Genomic DNA, 22,320 nt, shown 5'->3' on the forward strand with positions numbered 1-22,320 from the left:
TTAGTCCTTTAGAAGCTCTGTGAATCAGATATATTTGAATAAAGAAGAACAAATAGCAAGTCTTATAACAGGATCAGCAAATCAATATTATTACTGCTATAATCAGGATAAAAATTGATACATTATCTTTAATAAAATAAAGATCAAAATGTGAATTTCATAGGCACCTTTGGTTTCAACTGAATTTTTGCTTTGTTGTGTGTTTACTCCAGGGAACCAACTCAGGATGCATTTATTGCCAACTATCATCAGGATACAAGATCTTACTGAAATTACTCTGGTTACCTTTCAAAACAGAACTGTAACCAAATCCCACTACCTGGAAATGTGCTTTTTAAACAAATATATTTATATTTGTCTGTTTTCATACTATAAAGAACTGCCCGAGACTGGGTAATTTAGAAAGGAAACAAGTTTAATTGACTCAAGTTCAGCATGGCTAGGGAGGCCTCAGGAAACTTACAATCATGGTGGAAGGTGAAAAGGAAGCAAGGCACTTTCTTCACAAGATGGTAGGAAGGAGAAGTGCAGAGTGAACGGTGGGGGAAGAGCTCCTTATAAAACCATCAGATCTTGTGACAACTCACTATCATGAGAAAAGCATGGGGGAAACTGTCCCCATGATTCAGTTACCTCCACCTGATCTCTCCCTTGGCACCTGGGGACTATGAGGATTAGGGGGATTACAATTCAAGATGAGATTTGGATGGGGACACAAAGCCTAACCATGTCAATATTTAAATTCATAAATGCTCATTTTTTTCTATCTCATATAGACAGTAAATACTTTTGGAGGTTTAGTCATAGCATAGTTAACATTTTCACAGGTTCTTTGTAAAATATCTAAATATAAAAATTATCTTAGAGTGTTACCTTCCTGTTCTTTTATAGAGCAGATTGCCTCTCAAAGACTGTTTTTATTAAGCAAGTAAAAAAGAGACTTTGCAGTCAGGCCAATGCTGCTTACCAATAGTGTGACTTTAAGTTACTTAAGCTTTTTTTAAAAAATATATATATATATATTTCCCTCAAATATTAAATAATAGAAACAGTGCCAACTTTGAGATTGTTTGACAGACTCCATGTAAGAATGTGAGTCACGTAAATCAGCAGAGAGGCCTCTCTGTCAGGGCACCCTGGGCTCTCCAGCCTGAGACAGCGGAGTATAGGAACGTGAGCATGGGCTCTGAAGCAAGATTTCTTTAACTGCCTACTGCCTGATATGCATGGCCTTGAGCAGGCTATGAAAATTCTCCATGCCTCAGTTTCCTATCTGTTAAATGGCAGTGATTATGAAGTTAATATAGTACATGTCAAATGCTCAGGATAGTATCTGATGCATACAGCATTTCATTAAACTAAGATGCCACTGAGAGTAATATGTGCCATTACTGGTACTACTAACAAACAAAAACACTGGTAATTTGTGTTTGAAGGACATATCCTGATTTTTTTAAGATTTTTAACTATGAAGATGGCTATCTAGGAATTGGTGATCTGGTAGTCAGCACTCAATGAATGTTTACTGTTATTAGGAGTACTAGAAAATAAGACTCCCTCCCTCTGTCTACTCGTAATCACATGCATTCCAAGAGCAACCACCATGAAGAGGAGGAAAGAACTTCCAAAAATTCCTCTCAAGTGCTTCCCTAGGCACAGGTCTTTTGAATGCTGTGCTACTGAAGCTGGGATTCACATGGCTGCATCTTTGGTCAAGATGGTTTGTAGGTCCTATTGTTAGGTCTTGTTGTTTCAGGGAGCAGAATACAAAAGATGAAAAGTACTTATAAAGGAATTCCATTCTTTATTGACTCTCAAAAGATTCTAAAAGGAACCCAACTCGAAGCCCCCAAAACACTTCTCATAGCCCTTTTCCTTTTGAATTTTTAATTGCCCAATACTCCCTGAAGACTTTCAAATGTCAAATGTTCCATCCTTCTCTCCCCTTAGACTCTGGCTCCCAGATATGTATTAATGATCTAAGCTGTCTCTTGCGTCTCAGGTAAGATGCTCTTCCGTGTCCCTCTGGGTCACTAGACACTGGGGGAGCCCTCTCCAGTCCTGGGCTGAACCATGCCATCCAGGTATCTACTCTCTTGTGGGGACCGCCTCTGTATTCCAGAGGGATGTAGAACCTCAGTCCTCCCACTTATCCTCAAATTCTTCAAAGAGTTCCATCGTTCCTCTCCCCTCCTTAGAGCTAAACCCCAGGGGTCCAGCTCAGAACTCTGTCCACACTCTACCCAAGCCTGTGAGATTATTATCATCTGCATAGCATGATATAATTATCTGTATGCCTCTGGTTTAGGCCAGAACCTCAGCTCTTGATGTTTAAACCAGGCTGCCATTTACTCAAAAACTCTTTTTGCCTGAAAGCTATTGTCTATACCATAATCTCCAAAACTCTCTTTTGAAATTCAATTTCCAGCTTTTTTTTTTTTTTTTTTTTTTTATTCAACAAACATTTATTGGACCCCAGGATGTGTCAGACTCTATTTTAAATATTGGAAATAGAAAAGTGACTGAGACCCTGTTCTGGAACTTATATCAGTGACAGTGACATTTTTCTTTCTGTTTGGTTCTTCATCAATAGCTCTAACTCAGGACAAAGAGGAGGCAGTGCCCTAGCTAACTGAGCAAGGGAAAACAAGGTATTTTGTATGTGGGATGAGGAAATAAATCATTTAAAACATAAAATATTATCCCACCATAAATATTTATTCAGCACACATTCTCCCTTCCTCCATATGCACATCTAATCAGTCACCAGTGGGTCCTTTTTACCTCATTTGTGGCTCTCAACTTTCCCTTTTTTTCCCTGCTGCTCAGGGCCTGCCTCTGCTGCTGCATCTTCAGCCTGAATTACTGATCATACTCCTGATGCGTCTGCCTGTTCAGTCTCCTCCTTCTCCAATATGTTCTACCCCAGCTCCAATTAGGCCGTTTCCTATCAACACTTTTCAAAGGCTCCTCCAATGACTCTAGTGAAGTTCAGTGCTTTAATCTGGCGAGATGTCTCCTTAACATTCTACCTTCCATACTCCGTTATTTGGGTATCATACCCCCATTCTAAGCTAATTTCCCACAATTTGCTCTTCCCCTAAACAATATGTGCTGTCAATTCTCTGTGCTTTTGTTCATGCCTGGAATATCCTTCATTTCCTTCTTAGCCTGGAAAAATTCCAGTAACCCTTTATGATCAAGCTGCAATGTCACTTTGTTCTCTTGAAGATCTCCCATGCCCCAGGATTAATTGCTCTCTCCTCTCTGCTACCCCACTTCTCCACACCATTAGATAAGTCCTTATCACAATGTGGTCTAGCTTGTTGTTCATGAATACATCTCCTCTCTAGATTATGAGTTCTTTGAGAAAGGCTGTTTGTCCATCTTTGTAGCTCCAGTATCTGGCCTAATACCTGTCAATTCGAAGGTGTTCATTAATATTGGTTGATAATATTTTTACATATTTGCACACGTGCATAAGCCATATGTACCTACACACACATTAATATATCTGTATTTCTGTCCTAAATGTTCAGTAGCTGCTGACGTTTCTTTTGGAATGCATCTATAAATACAAAATTGCCTTTTATTTTAAATGGACTAATATTCTATTTGAAGGCTTTCATAGTTCTGACAGTTTTGACAGCTTGACTGTATCTGAAAGTTTATTGTTAATCTGTAACACTTGATATTCTGTACTCTGTATCTACATTTAATATGCTGTTTAAATAAGGTTCCTCAGATAGTTAAGAAGACACAGTCAAAAACAGGAGTCAAAGGCAAGAACTTGACATTGCCAAGTCAAGCGATAGGATGGTTTGAAATAAGCTATCAGGTTCTCATTCTGTTTCATGATTATTATTTAATTTCTCAAAGGGGAATATTTAAATTCAGCTTTAAGATGAGAAACAACAATAATAAAATCCAGAAGATAATCATTTTAGTCTTTTTTTCTCTCGTTGTCTTTTTTCCTCATTAGTCCATGAACTAGTATCACCAGGAAAGACCTGGGATCCTGGTTTGAAATTATGATGTAAAGAAAAGTAGAAACTGCAGTAGAGTAAACTAATAAGAATTGGGTACTATGTCCTGGGTTAAAGCTATATAATAAATAGCTCTATCTTGTCTTTAACAAGCCAAAAATTTCCAAGGGACTAAACATTTATGTTTGTTGGGTTGGGGTGAGGGTGGAGCTCATAATATAAGGTAACTTTGGCTGAGTAGAAGAATTTTTCGTAATCTTCAGTGTCTAAAAATCTAGTTAGCTTCCTAACAAAGTTATGCTTTGCACATGTAAGATTGAGCCCTTTATTTATTATCGTAATTGGTACTAAACTAAAATCTTAAAATGTAGGTCAGGTATCATTACAACAGAGGGAAGAGGAACAAATTCACTCAACAATCATGTAAGCATACAATTTCAAGATTCAAATTTGAAAAAAAAAAAATTGATGTCAAAGAAGCCCGAGAGCAATGTGCCCAGATTCACAGAGGCACGTAGTAGCAGACGTAAGATCAGAATTACTTAGAGTAAAATCCAAAATTCCCATGACCTACAAGACTACACACCTGGCCTCTACTTATCCCAGTATCCCCTCACTCCTCAACCATGCTGACCTCATTGCCTTGTCAGTAATTTTGCATTTGCTGTCCTCTTTCACCAGGAACACTTTCCTGACTTCACGTGGCTGGCTCTTTTGCATCTTTCAGGTCTCAGTTTAAATATCATCTCAAAGAAGCCTTTTCTGATTTCTGTGTCTAAACTTAAGATTGTAAAATAACCTTACCCTCTGCCTACCCATATCAGGCCATCTTCTATTAGAGAACCTTATTCAATTTCTTCAAACACTTATCATAATCAAAATTATCTTTTTCACACACCTGTTATATTTTTAATCTGTCCCTTTCAATAGAACAGAAGTCCCATGACAGCAAGTGTTTTGCCTACATTGTGCTCTGCTATATTCCTAAACTCAGAAGATGGCCAGGCACACAGGTAATCATTGGTTACTGAATGAACTCAGATCTCCAGAGACTTGATCTGGTTTAACAGGGTTAGGGGAAAAGAGCATAAGACTTACAAGCTTAGAGTTTTAGGCAAGTCACAAATGATATATGATCCTTAATTTTCTCATTTTTGGAATAGGAATCACAATGTCTCATATAGGGCTGTTGAGAGAAAAAAGTAAATAATATATGTAAAAGTGCTTTATAAATAGAAGCCTATTCCTATGCAAATCAGTGAGCCAGGGCAAACTGGCATCTGTTTATTTCTTTATCTATAAAATTAAATGCTTAGATTAACAACTCTAATTGGTCTTCTAGTTATAAATTTTTAATTCTCTCATTTGATTAAAAAAAACCTTTAAAACTCTCTGTATCAGTCCATTTTCACACTGTTATAAAGATACTACCTGAGGCTGGGCATGGCGGCTCATGCCTGTAATCCCAGCATTTTGGGGGGCCGAGGCAGGCAAATCACCTGAGGTCAGGAGTTCGAGACCAGCCTGGCCAATGTGGTGAAACCTTGTCTCTACTAAAAATACAAAAATTAGCTAGGCATGGTGGTGTATGCCTGTAATCCCAGCTACTCAGGAGGCTGAGGCAGGAGAATTGCTTGAACCCAGGAGGCAAAGTTTGCAGTGAACCAATATCTTGCCACTGCACTCCAGCCTGGATGACAAAGCGAGATTCTATCTCAGACCAAAAAAAAAAAAAAAAAAACAAAAAACTACCTGAGACTGGGTAATTTATAAACAAAAGAGGTTTAATTGACTCGCAATTCTACATGGCTGGAGAGGCCTCAGGAAACTTAGAATCATTATGGAAGGCAAAGGTGAAGCAAGGCATGTCTTATATGGCAGCAGGAGAGAGCAAGTGAAGAAGGAAGTGCCAATTTTAAGCCATCAGATCTTGTGAAAACTCACTATCATGAGAACAGCATGCAGGAAACTGCTGCATGATCCAATCAACTTACACCAGGTCTCTCCCTCAACACATGGGGATTACAGGTCAAGATGAGATTTGGGTGGGGACACAGAGCCAAACCATATCATCCCACCCTGGCCCTTCCCGAATCTCATGTCCTTTTCACATTTTAAAACCAATCATATCTTCTCAACAGTCCTTCAAAGTCTTAACTCATTCCAGCATTAACTCAAAAGTCCAAGTCCAAAGTCTTATCTGAGACAAGGCAAGTCCCTTCCACCTCTGAGTCTTTAAAATCAAAACAAGTTAGTTACTTCCAAGATACAATGGGGTACAGGCATTGGGTAAATGCTCCCATTCCAAATGAAAGAAACTGGACAAAACAAAGGGGCCACAGGCTCCATGCAAGTCCAAACCCAGGCAGGGTATTCATTAAATCTTAAAGTCCCGAAATAGTCTCCTTTGACTCCATATCTCACATCCAAGGCACACTGATGTAAGAGGTGGATTCCCATGGTCTTGGGCAGCTCTGGCCCTGTTGCTTTGCAGGGTACCTTCTCCTTCCAGCTGCTTTCACAGACTGGCACTGAGTACCTGCAGCTTTTCCAGGTGCACAGTGCAAGTTGTCTGTTGATCTACCATTCTAGGGTCTGGAGAATGATGGCCCTCTAGCTCCACTAGGCAGTGCCCCAGTGGGAACTCTGTGTGGGGGCATTCTGCTGCCCCTGCAGCAGACATATGCCTGGATGCCCAGGCATTTCCATACATCCTCTGAAATCTAGGCAGAGGTTCCCAAACCTCAATTCTTGACCGTGTGCACATGCAGGTTCAACACCACATGTGAGCTGCCAAGGCTTGGAGCACTTGCATCCACTGAAGCAATGGCCTGAGCTGTATGTTGGCCCCTTTTAATCACAGCTGAGTAGTAGGGCACCAAGTTCCAAGACTGCACAAAGTAGAAAGGCCCTGGGCTCAGCCCAGGAAACCATTTATTCCTCCTAGGCCTCTGGGCCTGTGATGAGACAGGCTGCTATGAAGACCTCTGACATGCCCTGGAGACATTTTCCCCATTGTCTTGGTGACTAACATTTTGGCTCCTCGTTACTGATGCAAATTTCTGCAGCTGTCTTGAATTTCTCCCCAGAAAATGGGTTTTACTTTTAAATCATTAGGCTGAAATGTTTGAAACTTTTATGCTCTGCTTCTCTGTTATACATAAGTTCCAATTCCAAGCTATCTCTTTGTGAATCCATAAAACTGAATGCTTTTAAGATCACCCAGGTCACCTCTCAAAGGCTTTGCTTCTTAGAAATTTCTTCTTCCAGATACCCTAAATCATCTCTCTCAAATTCAAAGTTCCACAGATCTCTAGCACAGGGGCAAAATGTCACCAGTCTCTTTGTTGAAGCGCAGCAAGAGTCATCTTTGCTCCAGTTCCCAAGAAGTTCCTCATCTCCATCTGAGATCAGCTCAGCCTGGACTTCATTGTCCATATCACTCTCAGCATTTTGGTCAAAACCATTCAACAAGTCTCTAGGAAGTTTCAAACTTTCCTACATCTCCCTGTCTTCTTCTGAGCCCTCAATACTGTGTTAATGTCTGCCTTTTACCCAGTTCCAAAATCACTTCCACATTTTGGGTATCCTTATACAGTGCCCCACTACCGTGGTACCAATTTACTATATTAGTTAGTTCTCACACTGAGACTGGAAAATTTATAAAGGGAAGAGGTGTAATTGACCCACAGTTTTGCATGCTTGTGGAGGCCTCAAAAAGCTTCAGGTTATGGCAGGAGGCAAAGGGGAAGCAAGGCACCTTCTTCACTAGATGGCAGGAAGGAGAATGAATGCAGAGGAAACTACCAAACACTTATGAAACCATCAGATTTCATGATAACTCACTACCAAAAGAGCAGCATGGGGGAAACCGCCCCCATCATCCAATTACCTTCACCTGGTCTCTACCGTGACACATGGGGATTATGGGGACTACAATTTAAGATGAGATTTTGGGTGAGGACACTACCAAACCATATCACCTCTTTTGTTTATAAATTACCCAGTTTCAGGTAGTATCTTTACAGCAGTGTGAGAATGAACTAATACAACGTCCCAGCCTCTGGTAAGCATCATTCTGTCATCATACTATCTGTCTCCATGAGTTCAATTGTTTTAAAATTTAGCCCCCATAAATTAGTAAAAACATGTGAAATTTATCTTTCTGTCCTCAGCTTATTTCACTTAACGTAATGTCCTCCAGTTCCATCTGTTTCATTACATGTGACACGATCTCATTCTTTTTTATGGCTGACTAGCACTCCATTGTATATATGTACCACAGTTACTTTATCCATTCATCTATTGATGAACATTTAGGTTGCTCCCAAATCTTGGTTATTGTGAGTAGTACTGCAATAAATATGGAAGTGCAGATATCTCTTTGATATACTGATTTCCTTTTTTTTTTTTTTTTAGTTATTTATTTGGCAGTGGAATTGCTGGATTGTATGGTAGCTCTTTTTTAGGATAACAGCCATTTTAACTGGGATGTGATGATATCTTATTGTAGTTTTTATTTGTATTTATCTGATTATCAGTGATGTTGAGCATGTTTTCATATACCTATTAGCTATTTGTATGTCTTCTTTTGAGAAATGTCTATTCAGATATTTTGCCCATGCTTTTATCAGATTATTAGATATTTTTTCCTAGAGAATTGTTTGAGCTCTTTATATATTCTGGTTATTAATCCCTTGTCAGATGGGTGGTTTGCAAACATTTTCTCCCATTCTGTCTCCACTTTGTTGTTTGTTTCCTTTGCTGTGCAGAAGCTTTTTAACTTGATGAGATCCTATTGGTTCATTTTTGCTTTGGCTGCCTGTGCTTTTTGCGGGAAAAAAGCACAAAAACTAAAACAAAAAGAGAAACTAAAGAGTTTCCTCGATGTTTTATTTTAGTAGTGTCATAGTATGTGGACACATATTTAAGTCTTCAATCCATTTTTATTTTTATATACAGCAAGAATCAGGGGTATAGTTTCACTCTTCTGCCTATGGATATCCAGTTTTCCCAGTACCATTTATTGAAGGGACTGTTCTCTCCATATATATATATATATATATATATATATATATTTGTGTCTGGATTCTCTCTTCTGTTCCACTGTTCTATGTGTCTGCTTTCATGCCAGTACCTTGCTATTTTGATGACTATATCTCTATAGTATAATTTGAAGTCAAGTAATATGACGCCTCCAGTTTTTTTCTTTTTGCTTAAGATAGCTTGTCTATTCTGGATCTTTTGTGGTTCCATACAAATTTTAGGACTGTATTTCTCTATTTTTGTGAAGAATATAATAGGGATTTTGATCGGGGTTGCATTGAATAGAGATTACTTTGGGGTAGTATGGACATTTTAACATATTGATTCTTCAAATCCATGAACATGGAATATCTTTCCATTTTTGGTGTCCTCATCAATTTCTTTCATCAGTGTTTTATAGTTTGTAGAGCTCTTTCACTTCCTTGGTTCATTCTCAGGTATTTACTATTATTTGTTACAATTGTAAATGGGATTACTTTCTTGATTTCTTTTTCAAATTGCTTACCTTGGCATGTACAAATGCTACTAATTTTTGTACATTGATCTTGTATTCTGCAACTTTACTGAATTTATCAGTTACAATAGTGTTTTGGTGGAGTTTTTAGGATTTTCCAAATACAAGATAATATCATCTGCAACCAAGGATAATTTGACTTCTTCCTTTCCAATTTGGATACTTCTTATTTCTTTCACTTGTCTGATTGCCCTAGCTAGGATTTCTAGTACTATGTTGAATGACAGTGGTGAAAGTGGGCATCCTTGTTTTTTACTGAATCTTACAGACCCCATTCAGTTCGATACTAGCTGTGGGCCTGTCATATATGGCTTTTATTGTATTGAGTTATGTTCTTTCTATCTTCAGTTTTCTTTTAACATGAAGGGATGTTGAATTTTATCAAATAGTTTTTCAGCATCAATTAAAATGATCATATGATTTTTATCCTTCATTATGATGATATGTTGTATCATGTTGATTGATTTACATATTTTGAATATCCTTGCATACCAGAGGTAAATCTCACTTTGTCATGATAAATAATTTGTCTAACATATTGTTGAATTGGGTTTCCTAGTATTTCATTGAGAATTTTTATATCAATATTCATCAGAGATATTGGCCTGTAGCTTATTTATTTATTTTGGATGTGTCTTTGTCTGGTTATGGCATAAGGGTAATACTAGCCTCGTAGAATGTGTTTGGAAGTATTGCCTCCTCCTCTATTTTTCAGAATACCTTAAATAGGATTGGTATTAGTACTTCTTTAAATGCTTGGTAAAATTCAGCAGTGAAGCCATTGGGTCCAGGGCTTTTCTTTGATGGGAGTCTTTTTATTACAGTTTTGATCTTGTTGCTTGTTATTGGTATGTTCAGGTTTTCAATTTCTTCATGGTTCAATCTTTGTAGACTGTGTGTATCTAGGAATTTATGTATGCCTTCTAGGTTTTCCAATTTATTAGCATGTACTTGCTCATGGTAGACTCTAATGACCCTTTGAATTTCTGCATCATCCATTGTAATGACTCCTTTTTTTCGTCTCTAGTTTTATTTATTTGGGTCTCCTCTCTTTTTTTCTTTGTTACTCTGGCTAAAGATTTGTCCATTTTAGTGTATCTTTTCAATAAACGACTGTTTTGTTGATCTTTTGTATTTTTTTGTTTCAATTTCATTCATTTCTGATCTGATCTCTATTATTTCTTTATTTCTGCTAACTTTAGGTTTTGTTTTCTCTTGCTTTTCCAGTTCTTTAAGATGTATCATTAGGTTGTTTATTTGAAGTTTTTCTTCTTTTTTTATTTAGGCACTTATAGCTATAAACTACCCTCTTCATACTGCTTTTACTGAATCCCATAGGTTTTGGTATGTTGTGTTTCCATTATAATTTGTTTCATGACATTTTTCAATTTTCTTCTTAATCTCTTTATTGACTCAGTAGTCATTCAGGAGCATATTGTTTAATTTCCATGTGTTTGTATAGTCTCCAAAATTCGTCTTGTTATTAATTTCTAGTTTTATTCCATTGTGGTCAGAGAAGATGTCTGATATTATTTCAATTTTTTAAATGTTTTAAGGCCGGTTTTGTGTCTTAATATATGATCTATCCTTGAGAATGATCCATGTGCTCAGAAGAATGTATATTCTGTAGCTTTTGTATGACATGTTCTGTAAATATCCATTAGATCCATTTGCTCTCTGGTGCAGATTAAGTCCAATGTTTCTTTGTTGACGTTCTGTCTGTGTGATCTGTCCAATGCTAAAAGTGGGATGTTGAAGTTCCCAGCTATTATTGTACTAAGGCCCATCTGTCTCTTTACCTCCAATAATATTTGCTTTATTTATGTGGGTGCTCCACTGTTGGATGGATCTATGTTTACAATTGTTAAATCTGCTTCCTTAAAAAAAAGCCCTTTCTCAAGAAAAAAAATATCAATAGAACCAGACTACAATGGGATCCACATGTTAAAACTATCCGACAAGGAATTTAAAATACTATTATTGATATTGTAAAGGCTTTGGGAAAAAAACAGAAGGTATGCATGAACAAATAGGGAATTTCAGCTAAATATCAGTAATTATGTGAATAAAAATGAACTAAACACTGCATTCAAAAGGCAGAGATCAGGAGAATGGATTTAAAAAATAAATGTAGGCCAGACATGGTGGTTCATGCCTGTAATCCTAGCAATTTGGGAGGGCGAGGTGGGCAGATCACTTGAGGCCAGGAGTTCGAGACTAACCTGAACCATAGTGAAACCCTGTCTCTACTAAAAAATACAAAAAAATTAGCCATGCATGGTGGCATGTGCCTAAATCAAAAAAGAAGAAAAACTTCAAATAAACAACCTAATGATACATCTTAAAGAACTGGAAAAGCAAGAGAAAACAAAACCTAAAGTTAGTAGAAATAAAGAAATAATAGAGATCAGATCAGAAATGAATGAAATTGAAACAAAAAAATACAAAAGATCAACAAAACGGGGAGGAAAAAGTCATGACTCAGGATGGAGAAATTTACTGTATAAACCACAAGAACAAGACCACCCAAGGCTTGACCCTCATTTTGCTAGGAACCGGAGAATCAGAGTGCTCCAGCAAAACAGCCACCACCCCTGGTTCCCCAGAGCCCACAGGGAGGTGTCATGGTGGCAGCAACTCCAACCAGCAGCAACAGATGCAGCAACTGCAGATGGAGGAGAGGCTTTGGCTGAAACAGCAGGAACTGCTTTGGCAGAAGTTAGCACTGCGTAGCCAGTTACCAACACTGGAGCAGGACGGTGGGCCTCAAAATCCAGTGTCTTCACCAGAGATGTCTCAGGATGAGAAAAATGATGACCAATAGCTCACATCCTTTCCTTAACAGTGGCACTTATCACTCTCGAGATGAGTGTACAGACAGTGGACTAAGCATGGGCAGCTAGTGTCCCTCGCACCACAGATGACATCCTGAACAGCGTTCATGAGATGGATACAGGTGATACTATCAACCAAAGCACCTTGCCCTCACAGCAGGACTGTTTCCCCGACTACCTGGAAGCCATTCCTGGGACAAAAGTGGACCAAGAAACACTGGAAGGAGATGGAGTGAACATAGAAGGAGAGGAGATGATGCCAAGTCTGCAGGAAGCTTTGAGTTCTGATGTCCTTAATGACGTGGTTTTGTTGGAACCTAGGCAAATGACCATATTAGTGAATCTGTTCATAGTTGTAGCTTGGGACAGTTATTGTAGTTGTTTTGGTAAAATCTTCATTTCCAATATTTTATCACCTTATTTAAATCTTGATTATCTGCTCTCTATTTTATATACATACACACACACAAACATAACTTCTATAAGAATGTGGTAGCAGAATGTATCCTTTTTTTAGGTTTCCCTGCTTTCCAGTTAATTTTTAAAATAGTAGCGCTTTGTATGCATTTAGAATACATGACGAGTAGTTTATATTTCACTGGTAGTTTAAATCTGGTTGGGGAAATCCACAGACGTTTGAAGTAGTTCAGTGTTCTAGAAGGAGCTATTACTATGGATAGTACCTAGGGAAGTGCTCCACGCCCTCTGGGCATATGATAGGTATTATCTGATGAATTGGAAAGGAGCAAACCAGAAATAGCTTTTATTTTCTCCCTTGGACTAATTTTTATGTCTTGGTTGGAAATCACTGAGTAGGTTCATAATGTCCATGACAGAAATAAGCTTTATAGTGGTTTACCTTTATTTAGCTTTGGAAGTTTGCCTTTGCCTTAGTTTTGGAAGTAAATTCTAGTTTGTAGTTCTCATTTGTAATGAACACATTAAAGACTAGATTAAAATATTGCCTTCAAGATTGTTCTTACTTATAAGACTTGCTCCTACTTCTGTGGTGAAAAGTGACCTTGGATAGAATACTATAAGGTCATGAGTTAGCTGGAAAAGTGATCAGATTAATAAATGTATATTGACAGTTGAATTTAGCAAAGAAATACAGATCATCATGATTATACCTTTATTTTTATAGGAAGAGATTATGTAACTAGAGTATGTGTCTACAGGGATGATAATGGTTTCCAAAGAGTTTTTTTTTTTTTTTTCCCAGATGGAGTCTCGCTCTGTCATCAGGCTGGAGTGCAGTGGTGCGATCTCAGCTCACTGCAACCTCTGCCCCCTGAGTTCAAGCTGTTCTTGTGCCTCAGCCTCCCGAGTAGCTGGGATTACAGGTACATGCTACCACATCCAGCTGATTTTTGTATTTTTAATAGAGACGGGGCTTCACTGTGTTAGCCAGGATGGTCTGGATCTCCTGAGCTCCTGATCCACCCGCCTCGGCCTCCCAAAGTGCTGGAATTACAGGCATGAGCCACCGCATCCAGCCCCAAAGAATATTTTTTAAAGGAACAAAATGAGCATGAATTAACTCTTCAGTATAAGCTATGAAGTAAAAGTTGGTTGTGAATTAAAGTTGCACGGGCTAGCACCTCTATGTTTTAACGGTCTTCCAATATATCTAGAATAAGCCCTTATTTTCAAGGGTTTATAACAGACATAAAATCTCTTCTCCTGGCAAAAGCTGCTATGAAAAGCCTCAGCTTGGGAAGATAGATTTTTTTCCCCCAGTTACAAAATCTATGTATTTTGGCCCTTCATTTTGGGGGAGTGCAGAAGTTGGAAGTAAGAAGTTTTATTTTAAATACTTTCAGTGCTCAAAAAAATGCAATCACTATGTTGTATATAATAGTTCATAGGCCGATCACTCACAATAATTGACTCTAAGGCTTTTACTAAGAAAACAGCAGAAAGATTAAATCTTGAATTAAGTCTGGGAGGAAATGGCCACTGTGCGGATGGAATTTTAGAGTAATAATGAAATTCTACCCAGAATGCAAAATTGGGTATATGAATTATATAGTATGTGGTTGGGAATTTTTTTTAATGTGCAGAAGATCAAAGCTTCTTGGAAGGAGTGCCTGTAATTTGCCAGTAGCCACAAATTCAGATTATATCTTATGTATCAGCAGAGTAACTTTAGCTTAAGGGGAGGGTGGGAAGGTTTGGGGGGTTGTGAAGATTTAGGGGGACCATGATAGAGAACCTTATAAACTTCTTTCTCTTTAATAAAGACTTGTCTTACATCTTGCTGTCATTAAAGGCAGCTGTTCCTAGAATTTCAATCACTTAAGTACACCCACAAAACAAGAATATGGAGATCTTCATTTCTCCTCGACTTTAATTTGCCCAGTTATACCTCGGTGTTGTAGCAGTACTGTGATACCTGGCACAGTGCTTTGATATTATGATACTCTCTGTACTGACCTGAAGGAGACCTAAGAGTCCTTTCTCTTTTTGAGTTTGAATCACTGCCTTGATGTGGTGTCCGGTTTTGTGTCCTTGTTCCTGATGTAAAAGTGATTAACTGCTTCTTGGTTGTATTGGGTAGCATTGGGATAAGATTTTAAGTGGGTGTTCTTGAATTGTTTTTATAATAAACCAATTTTATAATCTTTAAATTTATCAGCTTTTTACATTTGTGTTCTTTTCACTCAGGGCTTCTTAGATCTACCTATGGTTGATGGAGCACATTGATTTGGAGTTTCAGATCTTCTAAAGCAGTATTTGTTGTAATAACTATTTTCTAAATATAATGCCTTTAAAGGAAAAATGAACATAGGGAAGTGACTTTGCTATAAATAATGTAGCTGTTTTAAGTATTCATATTAAATAGATGCCTTCTGTATGGAACATGGCAGAAAGACTGAAAAATAACAGTAATTAATTGTGTAATTCGGAATTCATACCAATCAGTGTTGAAACTCAAACATTGCAAAAATGGGTGGCAATATTCAGTGCTTAACAATTTTATAGCGTTGGTGTATGTGAGAAATGAGTGGTCAGGTGAATTTTATCCTTGCAAGCATGTTTTTATAAGACTTGCAGTTGTGCCTATCATAACAATTGTTTTCTGTATCTTGAAAAAATATTCTCCACATTTTAAATGTTTTATATTAGAGAATTATTTAATGCGCATTTGTCAGATAGATAGATAGATAGATAGATAGATAGATAGATAGTACCAATGTTACCTTTTTATTTTTTGTTTTAGATGTAAGAGCATGCTCATATGTTAGGTACTCACATAAATTGTTACATTATTTTTTCTTATATAATACCTTTTTGTTTGTTTATGTGGTTCAAATATATTCTTTCCTTAAACTCTTTTTTTTTAAAAAAAGAAGTGATTGCTAATGGGTTCAAGGTTTCCTTTTGGGCTGATGAAAATGTTTTAAAATTAGATAGTGGTAATGATTTAAGAATATGTAAATATAACTAAAAATCACTGAAAAGAATACAATTTATATAATGTGAAATATTTACCAAAAAAATCAAGGAAAATTATTGAACCACAAAAGACCCCAAATAGTCAAAGCAACCTTGAACAAAAAGAACAAATCTGGAGGACTCATACTATCCGACTTCAAAATATACTACAGAGTTATAGTAACAAAAACAGCATGGTACTGGCATAAAAACAGACATATAGACTAATGGAACAGAATAGAGAACCCAGAAATAAATTCACACATTTACAGTTAATTTATCTTTGTCAAAGTTGTCACATACACACAATAGGGAAAGGATAGTCTCTTCAATAAATGGTTTTGTAAAAACTAAATATCCACATGCAGAAGAATAAAATTAAATCATTATCTTACATCATATACAAAATAAACCCAAAATGGGTTAAATGCTTAAACATAAGCCTGAAACTATAAAACTGACAGAAGAAAACACATGAAAAATGCTTCTTGACATTTGTCTAGACAAATGTCAATATCTAAAGGACAATAACTTTTGGATATGGCACCAAAAGCACAGGCAACAAAAGCAAAAGTAGACAAATAAAACTGTACCAAACTAAAATCTTCTGCAAAGGAAACAATCAATGAAATGAAAAGGCAATCTACATAAAGGAGAAACTATCTGCAAACCATGTATAAGTGGCTAATACCCCAAATTAAACACAACTGAGTAGCAAAAAACCAAAAACTTGATGTAAAAATTGGCAAAGGACCTAAATAGACATTTCTCAAAAGAAAACATACCAATAGCCAAGTTATATAAAAATATTCAACATTACTAATCATCAGGGAAACACACATGAAAATCACAATGAAATATCACCTCATACCTGTTAGACTGGCTGTTACTAGAAGGACAAAGGCAACAAGTGTTGGAGAAGATGTAGAGAAAGGAGAACTCTCATACACTGTTCGTGGGAGTGTAGATTGGTATAGCCGTTATAGAAAACAGTATGGAAGTTCCTCAAAAAATTAAAACGAGAACTACTGTATGGTCCAGCAATTCCACTTCCACTTCTGGGTGTACACCCAAAGAAAATGAAATCACCATCTCAAAGAGATATCTGCACTACCATGTTCATTGCAGCATAATTCACAATAGCCAAAATATGGTACCAACCTAAGTATATATCAATAAATGGATAGGTAAAAGAAGGGAACATATATAGAAAGATAAATAGATAAGCACACATATATAGGTGTGTCTATATGATGGAATATTATTCAGCCTTAAAAGGAAATCCTACCATTTGTGACAACATAGATGAACCTGGAGGACATTATGCTAAATAAGCCAGGCACAGAATAAAAATACTGCATGATGTCACTTATATGTAGAATCTAAAAAGCTGAAGCAGAGAGTAGGGTTATTGCCAGGGACTGAGGTGGGGAAAATGGGGTGATGTAGGTCAAAGGGTACAAAGCTTTAGTTATGCCAGATGAACATGTTCTGGAGATTTGATATACAGCATGATGGCTATAGTTAATAATATTGTATTATGTACTTGAAATCTGCTAAGAGAATAGACCTTAAATGTTCTCACTACATGCTCATAACTATGTGACAGGATGGATATGTTAATTAACTTAATTATGATAATCATTTTGCAATGTCTACGTGTGTATCAAAACATCACATTGTATACTTTAAGTTTATCGAATTTTTATTTGTCAATTATACCTCAGTATGGCTGAAAAAATATATACTAGAAATAAAACACAGTAACACAGATGCAGACTACCTTCAATGGGCTCATTAGGAGACTCAATACAGCTGAGGAAAACAATCAATGAACTTGAATATAGTAAATAAAAATTACCCGAACTGAAAAATAAACAAAAAGAATAAAAATTTATTTCAAAACTGCAGAGAAAAGAAAGAATTGTTTAGACTAACAGAAACTGAACATCATTTTCTGTAGAATTGCACTAAATGAAATGTTAAAGTTATGCAGAAGAAATATGTTATCTGACATAAACTTGTGCCTACACAAAAATTAAAGAGCACTTGAAAGCATGGTGGCTCACGCCTGTAATCCCAGCACTTTGGGAGGCCAAGGTGGGTGGATCACCTGAGGTCAGGAGTTTAAGACCAGCCTGGCCAACATGGCGAAACCCCATCTCTACTAAAAATACAAAAATTAGCCAGGTGTGGTGGCTTATGCCTGTAGTCCCAGCTACCTGGGAGGCTGAGACTGGAGAATTACTTGAACCCAGGAGGTGGAAGTTGCAGTGAGCTGAGATCGTGCCATTGCACTCCAGCCTAGGGATCAGAGCAAGACTCCATCTCAAAAAAAAAAAAAAAGGTAAATATAAAATTTTTTAAACTTATTCTTAATTGCTCTAAGAGATAATTGTGTGCTCTGTTGCTGGGTAAAATGGAGTATGCCTGCTCCACTTTGTCTTTCCAGCTAAATGCAAATATAAGAGATGGACAGAATGCAAGGAATGTTTGACAATGCAGGTGTGTTCAGTATGGAAATCATAAAGTTGGAACAACTATATGAGAACTCTGAAAAGTTAATAAGAGCAGTGAGATCATGGAAGAAGCATAGAATTTTAACTGCTATCAATCTGGCACCATTTCTCCCTGATCTGAATACAAAAATGTAGCATGAAACCTGGAACTGGGCACTTAGATAAAGAAAGAAATCTAGGAGTGGCCCCTTAATACTAGCACACAGAGTAGAAAAAAGAAACTCACAATGCCCAGAGAATGCAGATACCAATTAGTTTTTATTCTGCCATGTGATCTCTTATATTACAGCCTTGAAGCAATCCTGTGGGGACAATGGCAGAAGCCACCACAGAAGATGGTTTGAACCAAATCTCTAAGACAGGAAATTTTCCCCTCCAATCAGAGAACTCCAGTGCCTTTTTTCCCCTCTGTCTCAGTCCTTGCACCACTTGACCCCAGATGTGGATGCAATTGCAAAATTTTGTGAGCATGTAGGTTAAATAAAGCCCCAGCTTTCTGACTGTAGGACAAAATAGAGGAGCCCTAGAGAATAAAAAAGCTTCTCCAGACATGGAGAAGCTCAGCAAAGCAATCCTAGAAATTTGCTTATAAATACCTGGGCTCACCCCTAAGTTGTACATACATGAATCTGATCATAATCAGCATACACAACACTTTAAAAGTGGAGTTAACCTGGGGTCCCAGAGAGAACAATGATTGGTGTACACATGGAATACATGGAAATAATCTCAAAGTTTAGCTAGCATTGGAATTGCAAGTCATAGAAGGTGGGTTAGAATTTGCAGCCTGAACTCAGACCTGGTCAATTGCCTCCTAAAACAAAAATATCCACATATTCATAATATTTTTAAAAGGCCCTCAGATCTCATAATATTCAAAATGCCTAAAATACAAACCAAAATTACATGGCATCTAAAGATCTGCAAAAATATCAAAAGGAAAATCAACATATATGAACATTAAGGTAACAAAGATTTAGAATTATCTAATATAGACTTGAAAGCAGCAAGATGTGGTAGCTTACACCTGTAATCCCAGGACTTTGTGAGGCCAAGGCAGGAGGACCACTTGAGCCCAGGAGTTTGAGGCCTGGGCAGCATGACAAGACCCCATCTCTACAAAAAAATTAAAAATTAGCTGAGCGTGGTGATGCACATCTGTGATCCCAGCTGCTCAGGAGGCTGAGGTGGGAGGATCACTTGAGCCCAGGAGTTCAAGGCTGCAGTGTCCTATGATTGCACCACTGTACTACAGCCTGGACAACAGAGCGAGACCCATCTCTTTAAAAGAAGAAAGAGCTTGAAAGCAATTATTTATTATTATTATTGTTATTATTATTACAGATACTCCAACAAACAATCATGAACACAATTAAAATCAGTAGAAAGCTAAAAACAACTCAACAAAAAATATGCTATGAAGAATTACAAAATGACAATAAAATTTAAATTTTAAAATGACAAAAAATGTGACAGCAGAAAACTCATTGAATAGAATAAATAGAAGAACACAAAAAGAAAACTGGAGTGCAGATATTAATATCAGACAAAACAACTTTCAGAGCAAAGATCAACAAGGATCGAGAAAGACATTTCAGAATCATAAAAAGTTCAATGCCGCAAGAAGACATTATAATCCCAAATGGGTATACACCTAATAACACAGCTTCACAATACAAAAAGAAAACTGACAAAACTTGAAGGAGCAATAGACAAATCTACAATTATCATTGCATATTTAGACACTGTTATCTCAGTAACAAATAGAACTAATGGAAAAATCAGCAATAATACAGAAAAACTGAACACCATCATCAAAAACCTGGACAATATTGACACTCATAGAACACTTCACTCCGTAACAGCAAAATGCACATTTTTCTCAAGAGCACAAGGAACATTCACCAAGGTAGACCCCATCCTTGATTTTAAAATGAACCTTAACAAATTTAAAAGAACAGAACTCACACAGAGTGTGCTCTCAGATCCTAATATAACTAGACTACAAACCAATAATAGCAAGACAACAGAAAATTCCAAACCTTTGGAAATGAAACAGCACACTTCTAAATTATCCATGATCCTATCGGGGGAACTACCCCTGATAATTCAATGTAGGTTCTTTTCTATTTCCCTAAGTGTTGGCTGGACTGAGAAATAAAAGGAAAGAGTACAAAAGGGAGGAATTTTAAAGCTGGGTGTCCAGAGGAGACATCACATGTTGGCAGGTTCCTTGATACCCCCTGAGCCGCAAAACCAGCAAGTTTTTATTAGCAGTTTTCAAAGGGGAGGGAGTGTACGAATAGGGTGTGGGTCACAGAGATCACACGCTTCAAGGGCAACAAAAGATCACAAGGCAGAAGGTCAGGGCGAGAGCACAATGTCAGGGTGAAACTAGAATCACTAATGAACTTCCATGTCCCGCTGTGCACACATTGTCATTGATAAACATCTTAACAGGGCTCAAGAGCAGGTCTGACTAGAATTCTCCAGGCTGGAATTTCCTAATCCTAGCAAGCCTGGGGGTGCTGCAGGAGGCCAGGGCATGTTTCATCCCTTATCTGCAACTGCATAAGGCAGACATCCCCAGAGCGGCCATTTTAGAGGACTCCCCTGGGAATGCATTCTTTTCCCAGGGCTGTTAATTATTAATATTCCTTTCTGGGGAAAGAATTCAGTGATATTTCTCCTACCCATTTTCGGTAATAAGAAAAATATGACTCTGTTCCACCTGGCTCCCAGGCAGCCAGACTTTAAGGTTATCTCCCTTGTTCCCTGAAAATTGCTGTTATCCTGTTCTTAAAGTGCCCAGATTTCATATTGCTCAAACACACATGCTTTGTGAACAATTTGTGCAGTTAACACAATCATCACAGGGTCCTGAGGTGACATACATCCTCTACTTATGAAGATGACGGGATTAAGAGATTCAAGTAAAGACAGGCATAGGAAATTACAAGAGTATTGATTGGGGAAGTGATAAATGTCCATGAAATCTTCACAATTTATGTTCAGAGACTGCAGTAAAGACAGGCTTAAGAAATTATAAACATATTAATTTGGAGAACTAACAAATGTCCATGAAATCTTCACAATTTATGTTCTTCTGTTGTAGCAGGACGGGCCGCAGATGAAACCTCTCAGACACCAAGTTGTAGAAGGAAGGGCTTTATTCAGCTGGGAGCACCGGCAAGCTACCGTCTCAAAATCCGAGCTCCCTGAGTGCACAATTTCTGTCCCTTTTAAGGGCTCACAACACTAAAGATTTCATATGAAAGGGTCGTGATTGATTGAGCAATCTAGGGGATACGTGACAGGGTTTCATGCACTGATAGAGAAAAACAGAACAGGGCAGGGAGTTTCACAATGTTCTTTTATACAATGTCTGGAATCTATGAATAACATTAGTTTCTAAGTTATGAATTGATTTCTAACTACTGGGTTTAGGCCAGGAAGGCCCAGGCCTGGTTTTGGGCCTGGTGCCGGGCTGCCTGTCTTTGATTTTACTTCCTTGTTTTTTCCTTAAAACAGATACTGAGTATAAAACAATATAAAACAATGTGACAGGGTCTTTTTCTTTCCTCACTGTCATGGCTTCAGCAGATCCCTCCATTCGGGGTCCCTGACTTCCTACAACAATCCCAAGAGGAAACTTCTAGGAAAATTAGCAAATATTTTTAACTGAACATAAATGAAAATACATCATACCACAATTTGTGGGATGTCATTAAGGTAGTATCTAGAGGAACACTTTGCCATGTACTTAATGTGGTCAGCATCATTCTGATTATAAAGTGAGACAATGACATTCAAAGAAAGGAAAACTATAGACTAATACCTCTTGTGAAGACAGATGGAGAGTAAGAGAAAACAAGTCAGTGTCCCCATAGTTCCCTGAAGGGACAGGACCACACTGAAGAAGAGGGGATTTCTCTGAGCAGTCTGCTGTTGCCACTGAGAGAAGCAAAAGAACTGAACCAGAT

The 22,320-nt window shown here is 37.5% G+C and overlaps 1 pseudogene; it reads left to right on the forward strand.

Moving 5' to 3' along the window:
* The first annotated feature begins 11,968 nt into the window (after positions 1-11,968).
* LOC105489158 (transcriptional coactivator YAP1 pseudogene) lies at positions 11,969-12,895 on the forward strand (annotated as a pseudogene).
* The last annotated feature ends 9,425 nt before the right edge of the window (positions 12,896-22,320 follow it).

The sequence above is a fragment of the Macaca nemestrina genome, chromosome 5 (assembly GCF_043159975.1).
Source record: "Macaca nemestrina isolate mMacNem1 chromosome 5, mMacNem.hap1, whole genome shotgun sequence".
Taxonomy (NCBI): domain Eukaryota; kingdom Metazoa; phylum Chordata; class Mammalia; order Primates; family Cercopithecidae; genus Macaca; species Macaca nemestrina.